This window comes from Harpia harpyja, chromosome 14 (assembly GCF_026419915.1).
Source record: "Harpia harpyja isolate bHarHar1 chromosome 14, bHarHar1 primary haplotype, whole genome shotgun sequence".
Classification (NCBI taxonomy): Eukaryota; Metazoa; Chordata; class Aves; order Accipitriformes; family Accipitridae; genus Harpia; species Harpia harpyja.
In genome coordinates, this window is record NC_068953.1 from 5,098,681 (window position 1) to 5,121,660 (window position 22,980).

General features: G+C 46.8%; 1 long non-coding RNA gene across 1 annotated transcript; it reads right to left on the reverse strand.

Annotated features, from left to right (window-relative positions):
• Window positions 1–1,621: 1,621 nt before the first annotated feature.
• LOC128151194 (uncharacterized) lies at window positions 1,622–21,627 on the reverse strand. The gene is made up of 2 exons (XR_008238297.1): window positions 21,367–21,627; window positions 1,622–3,236 (listed from the first exon to the last, which is right to left on the reverse strand). It is a non-coding gene; the product is annotated as an uncharacterized LOC128151194 (long non-coding RNA).
• Window positions 21,628–22,980: the final 1,353 nt, after the last annotated feature.

Below are 22,980 nucleotides of genomic sequence, written 5' to 3' on the forward strand. Positions count from 1 at the left end.
CATGCCCATCTCCATGGGCTTACTGGCACCCTAATTTACAAACTGGATTGCTACAACTCTGAATTTCTCTATTTGCATTCTTTGTTTATGAACATGCTGCTATTGAGCTTGAAGAATCACCCTGAGTTTACATACAGAGAGAATAAGTGAAGTTTACAGGAATATGAATTAAAAAAAACATAGGGAAAGTTTTGCAGGTACACTAGTCATCAAGGATCCCTTCAGTGTTTGTCACACTGTGTCAGGTCATGGGCACCATGACAAATAGTCAAGAGGACTACTGACAGTTATGAGGGATTTAACTCATTACATCTGACAGCATTATTTACCCGGAATACCACGATCTTTTTTCTTGTATCCTTAGTAGTCAGGAAAGAGCATTTACTTTTTTTTAAAGCTCCATATAAAGCAGCATCAGCCTCAGTAACGAGAGGACTTTCTGTCTGCCAGGCTTTCAGGTTAGGAAGACAAATCCTGCTTCAATGACATAACAAAGTTTTCAAACTTGATGTGGCAGAGAAAGGCACACACACAAGTCACGCTATCTTAAATCAGCTGATGAGTTTGTGTGCTTAACTTGAGACTCAGGGAAGTCCATTCACTTTACTGGGGGGTTGTTTTGGTTTTCCTCTTTAAAAAGTACCAAATATCAACTTTTGAACCCCAGGCAATACAAACTGGATACCAGAACAGGGTCCAGCCCTTGTGAAGGCTGGCCCAGCCATCCCACTGGAGAAGTTGCCATTTCTTTCACACCGACTCCTGCAAATTTTCTCTTAGTTAACCATGGCCAATGCTGGTCCTATTAAAAGGACAAAGCCCAACAACGACGTGCTAAAGCTAAAAGTTCCTTGAGAGCTTGGATTTCTTCAGTTTTGCTGAAAATTAAATGTTAGGGTTATGACAAACGTTTGCTTAAATAACCGTATTTCCTCCGTGAAGCAGCTATTCACCAGGAACTACAGCAAAGTACCAAAGGGCTTCAGTAAAAGAAAGCAACAAATTTGCCTGCAAAGTGTATTTCCTGCACTGCTTTTATTCCGTTTATGTGGCTGACATACAATTTCTGTTTGATTGAATGCACCACATTAAACTATTCTGGACAGGAGTTGTGCACTGAAAGCAGCTGATAATATTACAGAGCAGTTCAGAAAGTGTCCCCTGCAGTGAGAGACTCCTTGCAGCCTGGAACACTGGTGCTTGAAAGCCATTAATAGGATTGCTTGTACTTGAAGAGAAATTTGATTTTTTTTTTTTTTTCTTTTCCCTGTTGGGATCTCAGCCTGCACCTTTTGCTCTCTGCTGCTTTGGGTCTATTCTTTGTGGGCTGTTGTAACACTGTTATCAGTCTAGATGCTGTGCACCTTCCAAGGATGTGCAAAGTAGCATGAATGGTGGCTCAAGTTTAGTTCATCTGCTGTTATCAATTTTTCAGGGAAAGAACTGTATGCATGCAAGTACCAGGGTGTTTTATTTCAGTAGGATCTATTTTAATGTTCATACTACTTAGCATAGACTACGGATGGCAACTTCAAGGAAGTCTGGGGCAGTGCTTAACTGCAGTAGAAGCTGATGGCATCACCTGAGACTGAGTCTGAAAAAAGCCATGATTACCTGCATGTACTTTTCAGAACACTTTTATTTTAGGTATTGCTGCATTTTTCCAAGCCAAATCGGAGGTGCTAAATGACACTGGACTTCCAAAAAAAAAAAAAACCCAAACCAGCCAAATTTATTCTTGGAATCTTAGTGGCTTACCCTGAGCACTGAGAAACAGACTCACGGGTCTGCTGAGAATGTCCTGAAGTGTTAAAGAGGGACCGGCAGGGCTGGATCCCACCTGCAGGATATGCACAAGGGATCCTGCATATAAGCCCCTGGCCAGGTATCAAGTGTCCCTACAGACCTCTGCTGCACCTACCCTCCACTCTGACAGGCAGTATGGCAACTGGAGGGGATGTGTGTGACCTGCGTGACTGGGAGAGCTGTTTTGGGAACAGATAGGATAAAAACAGCACCAACCACCATGCTCTCCTATTCACCACATGCAGTCACATACATGAAGGTCTTTATCCACAGAGGCTATACAAGATGCGTAAGTGGGCACTTGCAGCTTGCTGCAAGGTATAAGCACTGGAACAGCTTGTCAGACATTTATATAGGCAAAGTTCCCATAGCACTTAAGAAAAAGATCCACTCATCAGGGCCCTGGCTTCAGGATGAATTGCAGAAGTTGCTCTATGCACTCATCCTCTGTTAGAGGTTCAGACTCGTCCTTCCGACTTTAAAATCCAGGAGTGGGTTCTCTTCATAGTGGCAAAGCCGAGATACGAAGAAGCTGGGGAGGCATATCCCAGTATTTCAGAGCAAAAATGTGTTTATTTTAACATCTAAATATTCTTATTTTGAGTAAGGTGGTGATACTAAAGATAAAATTGTAACATAGAAACACATCCAAAAAAGTTACAAACCCTCATTCCCGATCTTCCTGTTTGCAGCACAAAAATATTCCACTGTAGTAGGTCGTTGCTCTGCAGCCTGTTAGCAGTTGAGGTGATTGGGGCTGGTCCAGTTGGCTTGGTAGGTATCAGAAGCACACCAGATTAAACTAATACCATCCACGCATCTTGCCAAGGAAACACTCAAGCCCTTCGATCTCGTTTCAGTATCAGATGAAGACACGAGAGCTGCTAGATGAAGAAATCCTTGTGGAGAGGAGCAGAGTGTCTGGGGCTTCCTATGATGGGGGAGTCTCAGAAATCAAAGGTGTCAAAGCAGTAACTCCTGAAACAAACAGTTCCAAAAATGGCAAGTTCCTGGAATCAGCCCGCAGGGAAGGCCACTCCCAGACAGTCCTGTGGGGCCTTGAGCAGCCCAAATTTCTTTGTTCCCAGCTGGTTGAACAGTATCCTTAACTGATAGTAAGGTGCCTTTCTTGTGCCCATTGTCTCATCTTATCTAGTCACACAGTCATTGGGACAAGGATTGTCTTTTAGGGCTTGCTTACACAGCGAAGTTGATGATTCTGCAATAGCTACGGCAGGATGACTTCATGTGAACGCACTCATTCCATGGCAGCTGGTATAGTTCCTGATTCATACCATACCTTAACGGGAGTAGCGTCAGTATGTCAGTGTGCCTTACATAGTTAAGCGAGACCTGGGATTCAGTTCAGGGTTTCTAGTCACTTCTTGTTTACACAGAATTCAGCTTTAAGAAAAGCAGTTGAAATGCTCCTGAGAATAACAAATAACAAATGAGTAAATCTTGCTCCAGAGCCATATAACCCAATTAAAAATAAGTAAGTGATGTGTAAAGCAAGTCTATGTAGTCACTGTAAAAAAAAAAAAAAAAGCATGCATTTCTTATCTATTGACATAGGCATATAAAGCAGAATTAATTGATAAACATATCAATTAATTGATAAACATTATAAAAGCCTTAAACAAAGCCTTTTCAAAAAGATAATGAGTAATTCAACTAGACAGTGCAAAAGGGACTACTGCTGTTGTGGGGCCAGATTAATTTGACTATCCATACCCCTACGTAGAGTTATTAAAGGATAAAAGCTTTGAACATTGTTGCAGAGGTCAATGAAAATAAAAACTTTTACTCAACATATAGAAGTTCTCAGAAATGCAAATGAAGTGTTAGAATGCATAAAGATGGCAAATAAGTGAATATTATGGTTCTGTTTAACAAATTGCTTCTCTGCATGCAATTACTGCATCCTGGTCTGATCTGAAAAATGAGAGTAAAAATAAAGCTCAGAGAAAGGTGCTACGGATGAGCAGAGACCTGCAATGACTGACTTAGAGCAGTTTAGCTGAAAGAGGAGTAAAACAGGGAATTGGGGGGGGAGAAGGAATGGTTTGGGTAAGAGCTCTTTCTCTGGGGTTGGGTTGTGTGTCTCTCCAGTTGCATTTCACTCTGGTGTGGGGAAATGCAAGACAGCCACAACAGGGAGGGAAAGCGCTTGGTGTGTTTCATTCCCCCCACTTTGTGCTCCTGTTCTCATGCCCTCAGCTTCATACAGAGTACACACTCCATACCACAATTCACAATAACACATCTTTTCAGCTCCACTCCAACAGAAACACTTTCCCAGCCTGAAACACTGCTCCGACTTGCAAGCAAGCCTTCCCGAGGGCAGGCCTGCCCTTCCACGCTTGCCCTGCCCCAAGCGCTAGTGCTTTCCTTCCAGGCCTCCCCGTGCCGGAGGTCACAGTTGACCATTGCAAGAACAATAAGGATTTTTAGGGGCATTATGACTGGGTTAGTAAAACACAGCTGCCCCTGAAAGTCCCTCATTTTTCTTGCTGCCGCTCAGTCCGTCCCTAGGAGGGCAGAGGTCTGACAGGGTCCTTTCTCTCCGGCATGGCTGTGCCGTCTCATGCTGGCACACACGGCTTTGCCGCTGCGCCCAGTAACCGCCCCAGCCCTGGTGCCCAGCCGTGACACAGCCAGCGGAAGGTGTGGAACTGCTTTGTCATCCCTGCAGGCTCCCTCCTAAGCAAACGCTGCGCTGCGTTTCAGCGAAACGCCAGATGGCTCGTCTGTCACTCGGCAGAAATGCCATCAAACAAAGCCTGGCGCAGCTAGCTGCACGCAGCCCTGAAATACCCCAAACCATTGGGGCAAAAGGCAATAACACCTTCTCCTGCAAATGCATGCATATTGGCAATCACCACGTGAGCACTGGCGCTTCATCCAGGAGAAGCGGAGACCCCAGGGCTGACCAGCTTGTTGCGCAGGCAGTGCTGCACTCTTGTACTCTTGCATCCAAACCGGCGATCCCCAGGGTGCTTAGAGCTGCCCAGCCGCAGCTCCCAGCAGGAGCAGGTGACACCCATTTGCCCAACTGCAGAAGCAGTTGCTTTTAATTTATTAATAAAGCTGCGATTTTAATTAGGGAATTACTACTGATTTTTCAACAACTTTCATCTTAAGTAGTATCTGAAAAAGATCTATAGGTTCCCTACTAAAAAGGTGCCAGGTAGTTGGCTGGGAATTTTCAGCCTCCATTCACAAGTCCTCCAGGAAATCCCAGCCCAGCCCAGCCCAGCATGTCCTTAGGGCAAGGAGTGACACTTTCCTTTTAATTCACCAGTGATTTGAATTCTGATGGAGGTGGACTCAGCAGAAACCATAGGCAGATTCCCACAATTCTGCTCTGTTGCTTCCCCATGAACTCTCTGTCTGTAGGGTGCAGGGACAGGCCCCATCCCCGTGGCGGGATTGCAAGTGTCCCTGCAAGCTGTCGCCCTTGAGAGGGACTCTGTGACATGCTCGAGGGCTTCCAGGGTGTTTGTGGCAGAGCAGGGAACCCCTGAGGACTCTCAGGGCTTTTCTTCTTTTTTTTTTTTTTCTTGCATTAAAGACATCGTGTCCCTCAGCAAAGGACCCTTTCCCCCATTCCCAGTTACAGTTTAGGAAGAACACAAGTGGTCGAGCATCTCTGAAAACCTGCGAGGCAAGACGTGAGCGGCAGCACAGCGATCTCCTCGAGCGCAGCTCCCCCTCTCCATTCCCGGGGCCCAAGCACATGCTGGCCTCAACTGGTGTGTTAACATTCAGCTCCAGAACAAAGAGGCTGAGTTGCCACATTCAGCCGCACAGAGCAGCATCTTGTTTGGAGTTGCTGCAGTTCAAACATGCCATCTCCAGGGACACGCACCGCCGGCTGGCGTGGCCACTCTGTGTGCGATGGAAATGCTGAGGCTTGGGGCAGTCACAAAGATCCCAGCCATGTGCAACACAAGACAAATATCCTCACCCATCCTAACAGGGGATGACACTCCGCAGTAGCAGGCAACCTGGCATCCCCAAAACCCCTGAGACCCTCTCATTATTGTACAAAGCCACACCTTATTTTCATTTAGAATTTCTTCTGAGGCTTGCAAGTCAAATGAAAGCAAACCCTATGCCCTGATTTGGTAATACAACATGAGCCATGATTCTGATCCGAATATTATTTGCATCTTCAAAAAAATTTCAACAGCAGTGTAATAATAATAAAAAAAAAAGCAGCAGCCCTCTGAATGCTAATGACGTTGGTGTCCTAAATGAAGCATAAAAGCCAGAGCCTGCAAGAAGCAAAGCATGAGTCAGAGCGTCAGCAGTCCCACACTGAAAGCAGCACTCATGGCTGCTTCATTCATTTAAGGAATCAATTCCTTTGTAATGAGCATCAAGTAGTTTTTAGGACTAAAATTAAAATGAGATGCATGCTGTTATTATTTTTAAAAGTTCTTTTTTTTTTTCCTTTTTTCTTGGATTGACAATAAACAACTCTTTGTAGTTGGAAGAAGCCCCAGGCAAGGACCAGGTCCCTGCAGCACTTGCTGTTGTACCGACATGGAAGAAAATCTGATGAGCCCCTGCCCCAGGGAGACCACAACCTCCCCAGCAGCCAGGACCCCACCACAAGCAGACAGAGCACACCCAGGGTACAGAAAAGCAGGTAATTGGAGTCGTTGCGGATTTCAGCCTGGGTAGGCTATCATCTCACCCCCTGATTTTATTTTACTTGCATCAAGTCATTGGCAGATTCCAGTGAGGCTGGATATGTGCTGCTCCAGGGAACTCCCTTTGCGGAGGCTTTACGTGTTCCTTCTTGGAGTGCAAAGCCAGCACAAGGCTGTGTGCGCTAGGAGAAGAGAGGAATACTGCCCAAGCTGCTCTCAGCTCCCTGCTGCCCCAGTTTCACTTCTAGATAAAGCACAATCAGATTTTAATCATCAGAGCACAGATCTCTAGGTTACACTGATGTTATCGGGGTGATTTGGGACTGAAGTCTTTTTGGTGGTTGGATTTGAAACTCAGAAAATGCAAGAACAGCACAAAACCAAACCGAAGGTAGACAATGATTGCAGTTTCTAGAATTCTTCTAGCTTTAGTCATCAAAGGGGATTGTTAGAAACGGACAAAGGGCTGTTTCCCTTAATTTTTTTAAGTGTGAATTTTGTCTTGACAGTTTCCTTTCAGAAACAAAAATTGAAAACAAATTGTCTTATACACAAAACAAAGGGACAGATCCTCAGCTGGAATGGACTGGTACTACCAAATGAGTAACACCCACTCACAGGAGAGACTCTGGCCCTTTTAACAACAGCTGCCGATCCTGCTCTGCCCAGACAAGAGCTTCAGTCTCTGGTTTTAGATGGCAGCAGTGTTGGCTCTAGGTAGCTTGAAAAAGATGAAGGGCTGTCTTCAGAGCAGCTGAAAATGCACCAGGGCTCCAAGGACTCTGTGCGCTGTACACTTCCCAAAATGCACAGTGACTCCAGGTGCATAAGCCAGTGGACCCGACAGCAAGCAAATAACTGATACCAATGTGGCCCTGAAATTAATGAGCTGCCGTGGAGAAATGCTGGCAAAGCAGGCTTCCAGAAACCACTTACTTACATGTGGGGTTTACTTTCTGAAAAGAGGCTTGTCTCAGATTTTTCTCTCAAAACCAAGATCGGGCTGATCACCATCTTGAAAATTACATGAGAGGTCCCCAAGAAAATATTAACTGTGCAGTGCAGGAGAACAAATGTATGACTATATGATCCATCCCAGCCACTCCTGCCCCCAAGAGAGACTGTGGCACAGCACAACTGCACCTGGCGTTTGGGAAATGCCATCAGCTGTGAACAAGTTACTAAGAGCAGCAGTTACCGGCTTTGGGTCCTGCCAGCACAAACTATGACTCTCATCGAGCTGTCCTTTGTGCAGGCCCAAGCATGCTCCAGAAGTGCCCATGTTAGCTGGGTTCATTAGACTCCCTCACCCACAAGAAAACAAGAAAATAAAAATACACACATAAGAATAATTCAGGAAGTCTCTCACTTTGCCAAGGAACAGATGACATCCCCAGCAGCTGCCGTCTCCAGCAGCAAGAGCTGCCCAGCCTCCGTGCGGAGTGCTGAGCTCCCTGTCCTCACGGCTCCAGCAGAGTCCTCTGGAAGACCCAATGCACAGGAGGCTGCACTGCACCGGGACCCGAAAGTGAAGGAACACTTGAACACTAATGGAAGAGCGCCCATCCTGCGGGGCTGACAAGGGGTGGGTTTGGCCACGTGCATTTTACATTTCCACCTTCTTTGCAATCCTCAGTTTGGAGCGTCGCTGCTTCTCCCTCCCACCCCCAACATCAGCAGAGGAGCTGGAAAGCCAGAGTTATTTTCAGGAGATGGTACATTTAGGCCCTGTCAATCTTGACTGGGTCCCTTTGAAAATGACAAGGTTGGATAATCAAACACATTACGCAGACTTTCCACGGAGGCCGCTTCGAAAATGAGCCTCCCACCATCCAGATACGTAGGAGCAAATAGTTCGAATAGTAACGTTTGATGCTGCACTGACTTGCCTCACTGTGGTGACCTCACTAGCATTTATATGCAGAGGCCTTGGAGAACAAGGAAATTAAAGCAGCTAACTGACTTTAAGTATATCAAATAAAACAATTAGTCATCAAAAAGTCTTCTAGAGGCTGCCACATTACACCCATCTTGACTGGCAAGAGACCATTATCTGGCTCAGGCTGGCAAAGAAGAGGATGGCAGTGCTGCCTGGTCAAATCGCACGGCCAAACAAGCGTGTTGGCAAAACACACCCAGAGCAACTCAGAAGGGAGCTTGCTGGTGTAACAACTAACGTATGAAACTGGTTGGCACAAGGAAGGGGACAGGAAGGGAGAACGCTAGGAGAAAAACACCAGGGGAGGAGGAGCTCTGGCTAGAAGAGGCTACATGACTTCTAGTAAATTAACCAGGGCACGGCCAACCAGCCCAGTCTGGCCACAGCTGTCCTGTTAAAGTCTTTGGGCCACCAAAAGAAGGGGGGGCCACATCCAAACAGCCTATTGATAACAGACCCTCAGTCATGCTGACTTTCAGACTATATCCAGGGACTGGCTGGAAGAGTCCCAGGCCAAAGTTCTGCCCAGGACCACGCTCAGTACACAGCCATCAGCTGCTGGGTTTACTAGTGCAGCTGTAACCCAAGGGTATGGCCCCGGGGAACAGCAGCGCTGGAGAAACCCGAGCAGGTTGGTAAGTGTACAGATAGCAAGCAGCAGTGCGGAGATGGCTGCCGGGTCCCAGAGGAGCGCGTTACCGCAGAGCTGTGCCTGGACTGATCACTGGCAGGAAAAGCAGCCGTGCTGCTGGCATCCACCTGCCAGTGCTGCCTCCAATTCTCAATCTACCTAGACTTTGACCAGTGAGTTAAGAGAGAAGCTGCCAGCCAGGGGCTGCCTGGCTTGGGCTTTGCTGGAACAGAATCTGGTCTGGCCAGCATTAAGGGAAGCAAAGAGTTATAGGAGAGCAGCAGGAAATTGCCAAGCAGAAGGGGTTTTAAAATCATTTCACTTTAAACAAAACTAAGGCATTACCATAAAGTAAATGGCCACACCTTGCTACTTACGTGGTTCTGCTAACAAGACCTGCTTTTCCACAGCTATTCAAATATAATGAGTCCTGGGTGCCTAACTCACTCTTTTAAGCTCATTTCCAAACTCCAGCCAAAAATCACTTTCTGATTCACCACTTTCTCAGGCACACCAGTATTTAGAGAACGCCTGCAGGCTGGTACTGCACTGTACAAAGTACATAAGCACATGTTTAATTACTCCATGGACCAGGGATGTGATTAATCATCTGCTTAAAGTTAAGCATGTGCTTAAGCTACTGACCTGGAGCTTTAAGTGGATCTATCAGGTATTCTGGTGCTCCCCATTTTCCAGTTCTTTGAGGCTCAGTAAGTGGAAAGAATATAAGAATATTCCTGTGATCATACACTCCAAAGAATTCACCCAAAGTCTGGTTTCTGACTTCTTTTTTTTAAATTGCAACTTTTGTACCTATGCTCTCCATATTCCCACCAATACTGATTATGGGTATTACAATAGTATGCATATTATCAGAATGCATTAGCATTAAAACGTGAGCTAATTATTATTATTCACAAGCTTTTAAAAAGCTCTGGGCTTAGTTTTTACTTTGCCTGAATAGGGCTTCAGGTAAGAACTTACATTCATTTCATTTGCACACTTCGGGGATTAGTTCCCTTATGTCTGAGCAGTGTACAAAGTCCTAAAAAAAATATGAAGTGTATCATTAAAACTATTGCCCCTGCTAGCAGTGGACTCATCACATGGAAGAACTCAAGCATAAAATGTGCATCAGCTATGGGTGGTCACGTAAATTCACATTTCATTAGCCACAGCGTACATGATCCTGGGGATTTTTCTCACTGCGCTTTTCCACCTTTCCAGCAAAGGCTTATTCCTAGTTCATAATAATTTCAGGAAGGTCAAATTGTATCCGTTCCCCAGGGAGGAGCAAGCAGAGGAGACTGGGACCTGAAAGCTCCATTTTTTTTTTAAGACACAACCGCCTCTTTTATGACTAAGGAAGTCACTGCTCGGGGAGGTTGGATGGACCGGACAAGAGCCGCTTGTCGAGGCAGGCGTGTGACCTGTGTGCACTGCCAGCTGGAGCATCGCAAAGTCAGCAAACACCCATGCCCAAGTTCACCCAGTAAAATCATTTAATATTGACAAGCCAAGAGACTTCAATTAGAGCAAAGCATGTGCAAATCAATTTTCAACCACCAACTGAGAGCACACTGGCTTTGATTACAAGAGAGGAGGCACGTGTCTCTGAAAGAAGCCTTCTTTGAGGAAGAAAATAGATACAATAATTGATAAACATTTTGGCTGCTTCTCCTAACTAATCCCATCACATGCTGTTTATTGCCAGTACATTCATGAAAAGCACCTATTTTGGATACCAGGGCACAACAGAGAAGAGGAAAAAACCACGGTCCCCAGAGAGATGGCTGTCTGAGCCCGGGTACCCTCACTCTGCTCACAGCACTAATATGGTGACCTGAGCCTTTAAACCATGTTGCTCTCTGCTTAAGATGTTGATCTTTTGTTGTAAGTTTACAGCTTTTTTTGTACAAAATGCAGGAAAATCTTCCACAGAAAAATGAAGTCTATGTTACGAGGGAACCTAGCCATAATGATGTAGGTTTGGGAGAATTTACATGACTTTTCCTCTCATTTCAGTGTTACTTCACAGTGGTAACTCTGAAATGTTTTTCTAAAGGGACCATTTTGCCAGATACAGGTTCAGTAACCACTGGGAACGCCCACTGGTTTTGGGTCCACCTCCATCTATCCAGAAGCTCCTTACAGCAGTAAAAGTCACAGGACAGCCCCCCCTCATTTGCTGAATGTCATTAATTAAACTAGACAGGATTCGGCAACACAAAGTTAAGCTAGTGTCCTTAAAATTGCTGATAGTTTAGAGCCATAAGATTAGGTTAGAAAAACCCAATTCACTTGCCATATAGATTGAAAGTAAGTCACAGCAATGTTCAGAAAAGCTGCATTGTGTAGGCACGCACTGGTGCCTGCTGGTGTTCAGTGCCTGACCACCAGTGACTTGTTACAGGAGCAGCTTCATACATGCAAGTTTTAGACCTCTGATACCAAAGCCATCAAGCACATCTGAGAGTTAAGTGAAATACGTGGTTAAAAGCCTTGCCATCTGCATAAGTTGTGTGGGGAGCTGCAAGTCGTAGCATCTGTGACTACAAGTTGATTGTACAAAGTTCCTCTGATTAGCGGGACAAGAGCAGTACTTCAGACGGTGCTACCTCTCACCCTCAAGTCTCCAAGCAACCCAGTGAGACACACTGACCCTGGAGCCATCTGCCCCTTCCCTCTGCCTTGAGAGGGAGCCCAGACCAAGGACCCACTTTTTAGACCAATAAAGTTAACTGAACTCCATCTTTGGTGGAGGAATCATTTTGCCAGATACTTTTAATGAGATGATACTTTAATGAGAATGAGATGTTGTCAGCTAAAGCTCTACCCGTGTCCAGGTTTATGACTGCCATTCAATACTGCATGGGGTGCACAAGAAATGCTTGGGAAAGGGGGAAATTCTAGCCCTTTAAAAATACTATTAATGAACAAGAGACCTTGCTCCTACCCCTGCTGTGGTGAGGAAGATTTCGGTTCATCAGAGCTGGACTCAGAGTACTTTCTGTGGACATCATATGCAGGTATTTTTCCTTTGGCCCTAACAGACTACGGGCATGACAGACTGTAAGCAGCAGGCACCAGGAATGGCTGGCAAGAATATGCCGTGTGTGGAAACCTGGTGCCTTTTTTGCCCGGTCCCTGCTGCCTGGTGCTCTTTCTCATTTGACTTCAGGTCAGCCACCATAATCAATGTACTCAGTTTCACTTTTATTTTTAGCCCTTTTCCTTCCTGGCTGTCAGGTAATAGCTCAGCAGTGCTGCTTACATTCAAGACCATGCCTGGAATAGTGAAGTTATAGCAAATTTCATTTGAAAAAAAAAAAAAAAAAAAAAAAAAAGTATTTGGCCATATCTTTAGTTGCTGTGGAAATCATTCTCTTGGGTGATTATTTCTGGAAGCTGTATTGGGATGTACTACGTTTCTTTCACCTGGACTAAACTGTTTCCTTCTGGGTGTGGATTTACTCAAGGGGGAAAGGAGAGATGAGAGGAAGAGCTCAGTCACCATGTCGATCCCGTTCATCTCCTGCGCACTGCACAGGCCACATGCAAGAGAGGCACAGGTAGCACTCGTGCAAATCCTCCCTCCTCAGTGAGATCCTGGCTGCATGAGCTGGGTCTCTAAAGAAACACTGCTTATGTTTGTAGCCCATCAGGTCAGGGCTTCAGGAGGAATAAATCAGTGCAACTCCACTGCAGTTAACATTCATGCCCATTTACACCAACTTACAGCACAGCTTACTGTGCTTTGCAACAGCCTCATTATATGTATTTTTAAGCACTTAAGCCTGTGCTTGCTGCCGGCAAGCAACTGACCATAATTCAGCATTAATGTAACACTGATAGCTAGCTAGTTATAAAATATTTCCATTTGGAAAATGCACTTCAAAGTTAGAAAGGGTTTGAAAGTTACAGAATTTCCAAACATTTATGAACATACTGCTCTAAAATGATAGAAGTGCTCATGGCTGTTCATCCAAAAACATTACCAGTCACCAAAATTAGAGTATGGGACAAATCCTGAGCTGGTGCCGATCAGGATATCTCCACTGGCTTACAGGAGATGTTTTATTTAGCAATGGGCACACCTGCTGTTTCTTTGGAGAGCTGTAAATTCATTCTGCAATGTAGACAATCTACTAGCCCAATTTATATTTCAATATGAAACTCCTATCAGATGTTCTGAAATTAAACTACAGTTTGTGTTCTTTTTGAAGGCAATAATATTTTAAAAGTATAAAGACATCCAAAACTTTATGTAACCAGTATTACATAACACCTTAAACTGGCTCATAAGCATTTTCCTTACTCTGGATTTATTACATTTGGGGCATGTGAAACAACTCGCTATACAAGTGAGTTACTCACATGGGGCTGGGCTGGGGGGGGGGGGGGAAGAGTTCACTCCAGTGGAAATTCTAAAGTGAGAAGCTTATTACTATGTTTGCAAAGATGTCTGCAAAGAAACTGTCAGAAAAAACGTTGTTTCATTGTGTCTCACTGCCCTTAATGGCTATTGATACAGAAATTAAATAAATTCCTGGAAGGAAGCTAGAGATAGTACTAGGTTTAAAGGCTAAATGCATGCAGAACCTCCAACTGCATATAGCATTAATGTCATAAATGTGTGTGAATGTTCTCATTCAGGCTATAATTTATTCCCCAAGGAGATGCAAAACTAGCTCAAATATGCTACAAGCGAACCAAACTCTTCCAATGAAGCGAATGCAGTATGTGAATCTTGGAGCTAAATTTAGGCTGGGACTTGGAGTAACGTAATTCTAATCTCAGTGTAGCACTTTGAGCCGCAGCTAACAAACATTGTGAAATGATTCAGTGAAGTTCTGCTCCTTTGTTACAATCTATTTTGGATGAAGTTTTGGAAGCTCTCTACTAACTCCGATTTAAGAAACTCAGCTTAAGTTACTCAGCTGAATTTCATTGTTCAGTGCAATTGTTTAAAAAAAATTTAATATCAGGGGTTTTTTAAATGTAGATTAAAGCTGGGTTTTGGGTGCATACGATAGTTCACGTGAAACAGACACTCTTAATATATTGAAAGCTATAGGTAGAACACCATTAACTATACTGCTGAATAATCCACAACACTGATAAAAATGGATACCGTAAATAGCTGATTAAGTTTTTTCACAAATTACATTATTTGTTTGGTTTTATGGTCCAAGGTAAATTAAAATGGGCAAGCTCGTTTGTGATTAAGCACCTTTCTGCTTCTTGTTCTGTACAACTGTTAGATTTGCATGGGAATGTTTTCCACCTCCAGAAATACTTCCTTCAAAATTAACTGCTGAAGTCACAATTATACAAAATATCTTTGTAGTCAAAGCAGATTTTGTAATAAAAAACATTTTAAATGCAACTGGGACTTCAAGTCTACTTTTATAGTATCCTTCAGGTGTAAAATACACCCATAATGCTAGAATTGAGGAAACTTTTATCTTACATAAAATACCAAAATAGCATTTACAGTTTTAAATCGAGCATATTTTAACTGAACTACATTCAAATTCTTCTTTATGAAACAATCTCTCTTTTCATACAAGATTTTTCATGCATATTCTGGCTCCAAAGCTCCAAATCAGTTTGCCACAACTTGTTTCACTGGAATTCATCAAAAGACTAAGAAGCCAAGTGCCAAGGAGCCGAGCTCCTGGCCCCAGCGTAAACTGTCCTACCAATCACCGCAGCCTGGAAAGTCCCAGTTCTCAGAATTAGCTGATGTTTTAAACAAGAGATCATAATCAAAATCACGATTCCTGACAAAGTCTCAATATTTCACTCTATAAATTCTTAATTCATTTTCCAGCATTTGTAGGTTGCTGCTAGCTCCACCCTCTCAAATATCAGCAATTGCTGCAGCTCTTAAAAGAAAATTCCATTTTGAGGAAATGTGATATTATTCCAGATGTTTCAGCATACGGCAATTCTGCCTAACCCAACCTGATCGTCGCTCTGTAACGAAGCTGAGTGTTAAACAGCTCCTGGAATTTATTCCTTAAACTACTGCACTTGCATATTTGAATTTAACCCTAGTGACAGTATTGTGTTCAAAAGCCCTGTTTTTTGTAAAACAACAGAGCCACTGCTAAAGAGTTTTTTTCTAAAAACTTAAAACCATGACTAATTTTAGCAGGCCTTTGGGCCACTTGTAGATTAGTTCCTACAGGCTGCTGATTGAATTAAATGTAAGTAAGTGTTTTAAATTGTGTTCCTCACCATATTTTAAAAGCTATCATGCAAAGAGATCTTGCTGAATGAAATCTGCTCTCAAATTTTATAGTTTGAGGAAATTCCATACTTAGAACTGCAAAAAAAAAAAAAAAAAAAAAAGAGTAAAGTGCATTTATAGAGATTCAAAACAGCTGCAAGAACTGGTATGCCACCATTTCATTTAATCAAGATTTCACCAGGAAAAGGAGAGGAAGAGTCCCTGCCCTACCTCCAGCTGTACAGGACTGACCCTTTCACCAGACTGGATGGTTCAAGGTAACGTTTGCTCCTCAAAATAACACCTGAAGCAGCGTGCATTCCTCCATGATCTGTCACGTGCACTGCAACTGAGTACTGTACTGTGACTGTCTGAGCAAGAGTCCAAAGCCTTGGTCAGATGGGATGCTTTGTAATTAAAATAATAATAATGAATGACAACACTAGCAGGCACGATCTGCGAGTCAAGATTCCAGTCCTGGACCTATAAATGGCGCCTCTAACAAATCTGTATTGGGAAAATACTGAAATCCCACACAATGCCATGGAATGTGGGCACATCATCCACCCACGTGGACGTTCAGGACACCGTGAAGGATCTTCTGCCAAAGGAGAGGAGGAACAAAGGCCCGCTGCCTGCTGCCACAGAAAGGGAAAAACAAACAGCCTAACCCTGCTAAACCGATAGGCCACTAAGATCCAAATAAAATCCAAGAAGTCTATACAAAACCAAATCTACCAAGCAATGTCTTGGAAATATTTTGTTTATTCAGTGCTAAAGAAATATGCCATGAATCCACAGTCCATCAGTTAGGCAGGGAAGAGGAAGCCATCTCCGGACCAGCATCACCCCTGGCTCATTTCCTTCAGTCTGCAGCCACATGATTTCTTTTCCACACTGTTGCTGGCTCACACCAAGGTTCATGCGAATGTGCAGACTGGCGATGGGGTTTGAAAGACCTATTCTGCCCTCAGCAAGGAAGGGTTTCCCTACCCCGGCATCAGACGCTCCCCTCTTTGGGATCCTAGCAGTTGTAATCCTCCTGCTAGTACCACCACATACACCCCCCCCTCTTCTCACTCGCTCCCCCAAAGCAATCAAACCCAAGCAGAAAGCAGAAACCCCTCTACCAAGCAAAGATCACACCCGGCAAAGGGAGACAGCACTGTGCCTTGTGAAAGCCACGTGGATGCCACCGATCTGATCTCGTTTTACAGGGATATCACTCGGACTGCAGGAAGGGGCTGAAGCCTTGGAGGGGTGTCCCCACCCACAGGTGGGGAGGACAACACAAGCCACCCTGCAGCCTCTTCTGGGCTTTCCTGCTCTCCTCCTCTCCCCCTTTGGGATCTGTCACTTTTGGGTCCCCAGGAGGGGAAGTCATGAAATCAGCAGGAGCTGGAAGGATTTTCTCAAGCAGGCCAACAGTGGGAAAGGAAAAGCACATTCTCTTCCATGTCTGATTTGCCTCTGTGTGCTTAAGAGCTGGCCTGCAGCGGGAGCTGGCACAGAGCGCGCCCCGAGCTCGGGGTTTGCCATCTGCAGATGGGGCCAAGAGCAGAGGGGAAAGCGTCTGCAAGCCGGGTGCATGCTGGATGCTTCACTCTTATGAAATTTAGTCCTCACTAAGGGTGCAAGGCTCTAACACAAGCATGTCCAGGCTTCTGGGAGAGGTCTGTACTGAACAACAGAGCCGATACCAGGCACGGTCTGAATCTAACCTGCCCCTGATTACATACATTTGTAACCCAGACACCACATACTTGCTATGCTCTGTGCCCTCCTGCAACTTAAAATACAACCCTGGCTTGAAGGTCTCTATTTGCAAACATAGAGGAACAGCGGTTCCTAAATTGCAGGCAAACATTTGACTTCACTCAGTGCAATTCAAAGAATATCCTGCACGAACCCCACCCTTCTGCCCAACAACTCAAGCCCTTAATGCCTAGATAGTTTTCTTTCAGGCCTTATCACAGATAAAATATGGCCCTTTTTTTGTTGAAGGAGTAGAACCTGCCAAATATTTACCAACTCTTTCAGAAGGCTGAAAATGTCACTCCTGCAGTGTAATAAACTTCCCCTGATAGAGAGCCTTGCTGTACTGCCCAGAACTAGTTTAGTGTGGCCTAAGTATTGCCAAGTCTGACTGACGAAGAAAGCATATTTGTACACACAGAAAGATTAGCAAGAGAGGCATAAAGTTTAGAAGTGAAAATAAAACAAAGCCCCATTATTAGCCAGGGAAGGGGGGAATAATTGAGTCTGCATCCCAGAGAGCAAAAGACATTATGAAAGCTTCAGAGCTAAAATGGTAATTTAAGAGCTTGTCCACAACTTGCAGCAGAAGCTTGAACCATCTTCTTTAGCATTTGGGAAGTGCTAAACCGTGGCCTACCCCCAACCCAGCCTTCAGAGCAATATTATTTAAAAATAAAATATTTTTACTTTGTAATTTGACCCACAAAAAGTCATTTGGGGCATGAGGGAATGTTCCCTTCCAGCCTGAACTTTAATTCAGAGAGAATGTTTAAACTCAACAGTGTAAAACAGATGCTGAGAAATCCATCTGCATTGCACTGTATGTTCTTTGGGGCACAAACAGAAGTTGGAAAGTGCCTGTCAATGCAGTGTGTGCGGCTACGATCTAAATAATCACTAATAATACAGAGGAATGGAAAAAAAAAATACATTCCTAGTATCAGCAAGTCTGTCAACAGAGTTCTAGCAGCTATAAACAACTACATCCACACTAGTTCAAACAGATGAACGTTGCTTGAAAAAATGTGTCCTTTCACCTTGGCAAATGCCATTAAGAAAAAAAAAAGATTTCTAAAAGTGACTAGGGAGTTGGAAGCTCAAATGTACACATTTAACAAGTCCTGATGACCATAAAATGCTGAGCACTCGCTCCCTACAGAAGCCAGGCTTCAACTAAATCTTGAATGATGCACTTAACCCAGAAGATAGTAACTCAAATTATGCTATACGGTGCTCCAAAATAGGTTTTGGGGGGACAAAACTTGCCAGAATTACTTAAAGGCAGGAAGAAACCAATTACTGCTGGAAAAAAAAAATTCCAGATTATGTTAAACCTGACAAAAGCTAAACCCAGCAGTTTACCCAGCTTTACAAAGCAAACCACAATTAAGAAAATCTCCTGTGAAAGGGAAAACTTCAGTTTAGCCTACCAGCTAGTCCAAGAGCCTGAACAGCAACACAAACAACCTCAACAAAAATCGCTGCTTGCCAGTGATACCTAAGAAGTTGTACAAGAAGTTGGAAGGAGCATGCTAAAGAGGCACAGAAATCTGCTCCCCATTCCCCCCTTTCACACCATCAGGTTTTAATGTTAATGATACGGCTCCGCGTGCTTAAAGTGTTTTTACACTACGCTCCTCGTCTTGTAGCTCTGTCTTGTTCCAGGGCAGATGATTAGAATCAGATTTCTGTGATTTCACTGCAGATTAATTTCGTTAAGAGCTACAGATCTGCAGGGAAAAGAGGGCTGCAAACAGGCCAGCAGAACGGTCTCTAACAACGGCGTTCTCTCCTAAAAGGGTAACAGTGGTTTTTCCTTTACTCCTTACTTTCACATACTTTTCCTTTTTGTGGCCACTTGACAGAGTTCTTTGGAAAAATGGGCATATGGGGAAAAGAAACGTGCAAAAAAATTTCCTGGAAATTTTGGTTTCAAAGAAAGCTTCCAACCAGTACTTATGAATAGGTTTATAAAGAGAACGGGCCCAAGGCAGACCTGACTGCGCCTGCTGTCCCCGAAGTCAAACAGGCAACTGAGGGACTGCGCACAGGAAATAATTCTGATATATCAAGGTCTGTATGCACCAACGCATGTCAGCGGAATAGCTATTAATATGCACTTTAGTATGCTGCGCACAAGTGTTTGGATATAGAGGGATGAAGAAGAAAAAAGTATGCAGAGGTCTGTAATACCATTTGCAAATTTTTCCTAATCACAGAACACTAAGTAAATATTGTTATTTTTGTGGGCAAATGCTACAGAATATAGCTGACAACAAGGTTCGTTTGCAAAAATCTCATGGGATCAGAGCGTAAAAGTTGTGTGGAGTGTGTAAACGTCTGTGTACACACATGCAGAATGTAGACTCCTGCAATGCTACATCAGGGAGAGAATTAAATTCTAAGTGGCTCAGAAAAAGACACAGGAAGATTTTAATTTTCCATTTGCTTTTATAGACCTTAGCCATGAGAATACCGTTGCCACTTGGCCTTTTTCCTTATTCTAGGTCAACATCACTGACTTTACAAGAGAGAAGTAAAAACATCTCTACATAAATCAAAAAAATTACAAGGACCCTCCAAATAATTCTAATCCAAGAACTGAAAATGTAATGTAACACAGAAGGGCGCAGAAGTTACAAATACGATGCTGTATAAGCAAAGAGTAATATACACGCACAGAGTTGTATATATACCGTGCCCAAAGAAGGAGCACAAACCGGTGTCTCCAGAAGTGCAGTGTGCCCAATCGAAATCAAAGACAAATAATAAGGAACGTCGGAAGGGTGGGGGGTATAAAAGCACTTGGTGAATGAGAACCGCCGGCAGCCAGGCCACTTGGCATGAATGTGACTAGATTTATTTAAAAAAAAAAAAAAAAAAGAGGGAAAGAAAAAAGAAAACAGCTGTGTTTTCTGAAAGTGAAAGCGGTGAGAAGGATGCACATGGCCCTGCAGGAGCCAAAGCCGGGCGCTCGCTCCCTGCTAAGGCAGGGCCCGGGCACCGCGTCCCGCCAGCCCACAGCTGCCGCGGCCGGGCACGTCGGGGCCCGCGGGGCCGGCCGCCAGCACCGGTAAGACGCGCCCGTTCCAAGGCCCTCTCCGAGGTGGAAGAAAACAAAATGCACTTACGGTTCGCGGAGAACCAGCTCCGTCCTCTCCCCACGGCCCGCCCGCGGCGAACCGGGGGACCACCCGCCGGCCCCAGCGCCGGGAAAACCGGCGGTCCCGGGAACCCGAGCAACGCCCGCCGGTGCCCCGCCGGGCCGGGCCGCCGGGAGCGGCCCCGGGCAGCGGCGGCCGCCGCGCTCCGTCTTCGCCCGCTGCGAGCCCGGCAGGTCCTGGGAGCCGAGAACTGGGACTTTGTAGGCCAGTTGAAGACACAAACCTCTCATCTCGCCCGCAAAGACCCAACCCTCAACTCGCCCATCAGGCGCAGGCTGCGATTTCTTATTACTGTTTGTTAAATTCGGCTCCTCTCGCTGGCCGGTGCCCATCGCCAGCGCAGAGCCCCCCCCCCCCCCCGCCCGGGCCACCGCCCCGGGGCCACCGGGGACCCCCCGGCCGGGGGAGGCAGCGATCCGCGCCGCCCCCTCCCCGAACTTGCGAGGGGCGAAGCGGCCGGCCCCGGGTCCCGGAGCCTCGGACGCCCCGGAGCCAGCCCCGCACCTCGGGCCGGGCCCGCAGCCCCCGGGGCCGGGCCCCGACGCGCATCGTGACTCGGCACCGCCGAGCCCGATCCCCGCTCCTGCGGGAACTTCGTACGCGGGGAGAGGCGGGGGGGGATGCGAAAACACCCCGTACGGTTCAAACGGCCAAAAAAAGCCCCAGGCCCTCCGTTACCTGCTCCGAGTGAGGAGGGAGCACGGGAAAGGGGCTGGGGGGGGACGGGACACGGTCCCTGCGGCCGCCTCCCCTCCCCAGCCCCGCAGGTCCTCGGGATTACGCACAGGAAGGACTCGGGCTGAACTACAACCAAGTGGGGAGAAGCAGCGGGCGGCCGCGATCCCCCTCGCCTGCCTCCCGCAGCCCAGTTGCTCGCAGATGGGTATTTAAACTGGTATTGATCACGTTGGGATTTTTTCCACCCTTCCTCTTTGCCCTCGCAAAAAGCAAAAAAAAAAAAAAAGAAGAATTCGTTGCCACAAGGGACATTGCAACATTTCTCTCGGCTTTTCAAACGCTGCGTTTGCCCCGGCGAGCTTAAAAAGTCCCGACCCAACCAGCAGCAGAGGAGAAGTAGGGGAAAGAGAAAAAAAACAAAACCAAAGCACGCAAAAGCAGCAATCAAAAAAAAAAAAAAAAGAAAAAAAAAAAGCCAAAAACCATCAAACCAGACAGAGGCGAGCTGCTCCGGGCAACATTAAGGCGCAATCCCGATGCGGCGGAGTTTCTGTCCGGCGGCAGACGCACATCCCTCGAAAGTTTGCTCCACGTGTTGCGGCCGCGTCCCGGGAGGGTCGGCGCGGCCCGGCTCACCGGGGCGGTGCGGGCCCGCTCCGCCGCTCGCCCCGCCGCTCCCGCGCCGTTTAAGGAAGCGGCTCAGTCCCCACCCCTGCGCCCGGGCAGCTCCCCGCTGCAACCCGGCGCGGCAGATCGGGAGGCTCTCCCAAGGCTGCCCTCCCCACCCCCTGCCCTCCCCGCCGCTCCGCTGGCCCATCCGGCCCCGCACAAGGCAGGAAATGGGCGTCCGCGGCCCCCCCCCCGGTGCCCGCCGCCCTCTCTCTCTCCCTCCCTGCCGCCGCCGCCGCCGCCGCCGCCGAGCCCGGCGCCTCCCGCCCTCGGCCGCGCTCCTCCCGCCGGCGCCTCCGCCGGGGCAGCCCCGCCGCGCCGACCTGCGCGCCCCGCGGCCCACCGAGGGCGGACGGCGCCCCCTGGCGGCCGCTCTGGCGCCGGCTGCCGCGGGGCGGGGGATTGCGCCGGGAGCGCGGCGGAGCGGGGCCGGGGGAGGCGGCGGCGGCGGCGGGGAGCGGGGGGGGGGGTGCGTGGGCCCGGCGGGGCTGGCCACGCCGAGGAGGCCGGAGCCTCCCCCTTCCCCTGCGCCGGTACAGGACTGTGGCAGAGCCTCGGCCGCTCTGCAAGCCCTGGGGGTCCCCCCGGGGATCCCCCCGGGGATCCCCCCGTGGGGGCACCCCCCCCCGCCTCCTCCGCGCAGGCCCTGCAAGTACCGTGTCTGCTCATCTCCCTGGACGTGTGCCTGTATGTCCAGCCTTCTCCTGCATGGCTCGCAGTAGCCGGGTAGATGGCAGGGATGCCAGGGCACACGCTCTACCCTCCTGCGTGTCTGGACCTGGCGAGGCTGGGGGAACGCGTCCCTACGACTGAGAAAACCTCGGCACAAAGTACAGCTATACAACATATGCAATCTGTACAGGGTTTGTAAAGACCCGCTCATTTGCACACACACACACACGCTCAGCTGAAAGAGTGTTTGAAGAAAATACACAAGGCTCTCAGTAATGCGAGGTCAAGTAGAAGAGACAGCTGAAATGCCACGGAAAAGGGAATTTTCTTTCTTCCTGCTTTTCGGTCCTGCGTTATTACTCTGCACATCCACACCTGCCTCATGTTTTTCAGCTTTCTGGGCTTTTTGGAGTGAAACTCTTGTATGCTTTGGATGCCAACCCAGCATCTGCGGGCCCTGCCCACAGGTCACAGGGGCTTGGACAACTACTGCACCTTTCTCTAATCTTTGCTACAGATCCTCTGAAGGCCAAACGGTGGAAAAGGGGACAAAATGCACACATACCACGGAGAGCTTCAGTTCTTTGCATGACCATACCCCTGGATAGCTTACTCCAGCATGGCAGCAAAGTAGTGACAAGTCCAGCAGCACGCTGAAGCCACCAGAAACATGAGGAATGGCTTGCAAGGTTTTGTCCATCCTACAAAGAGAGAAGAGATCACTCACTGTTCCTGAGAGACATCAGCAATCAAGGTCATGTTCG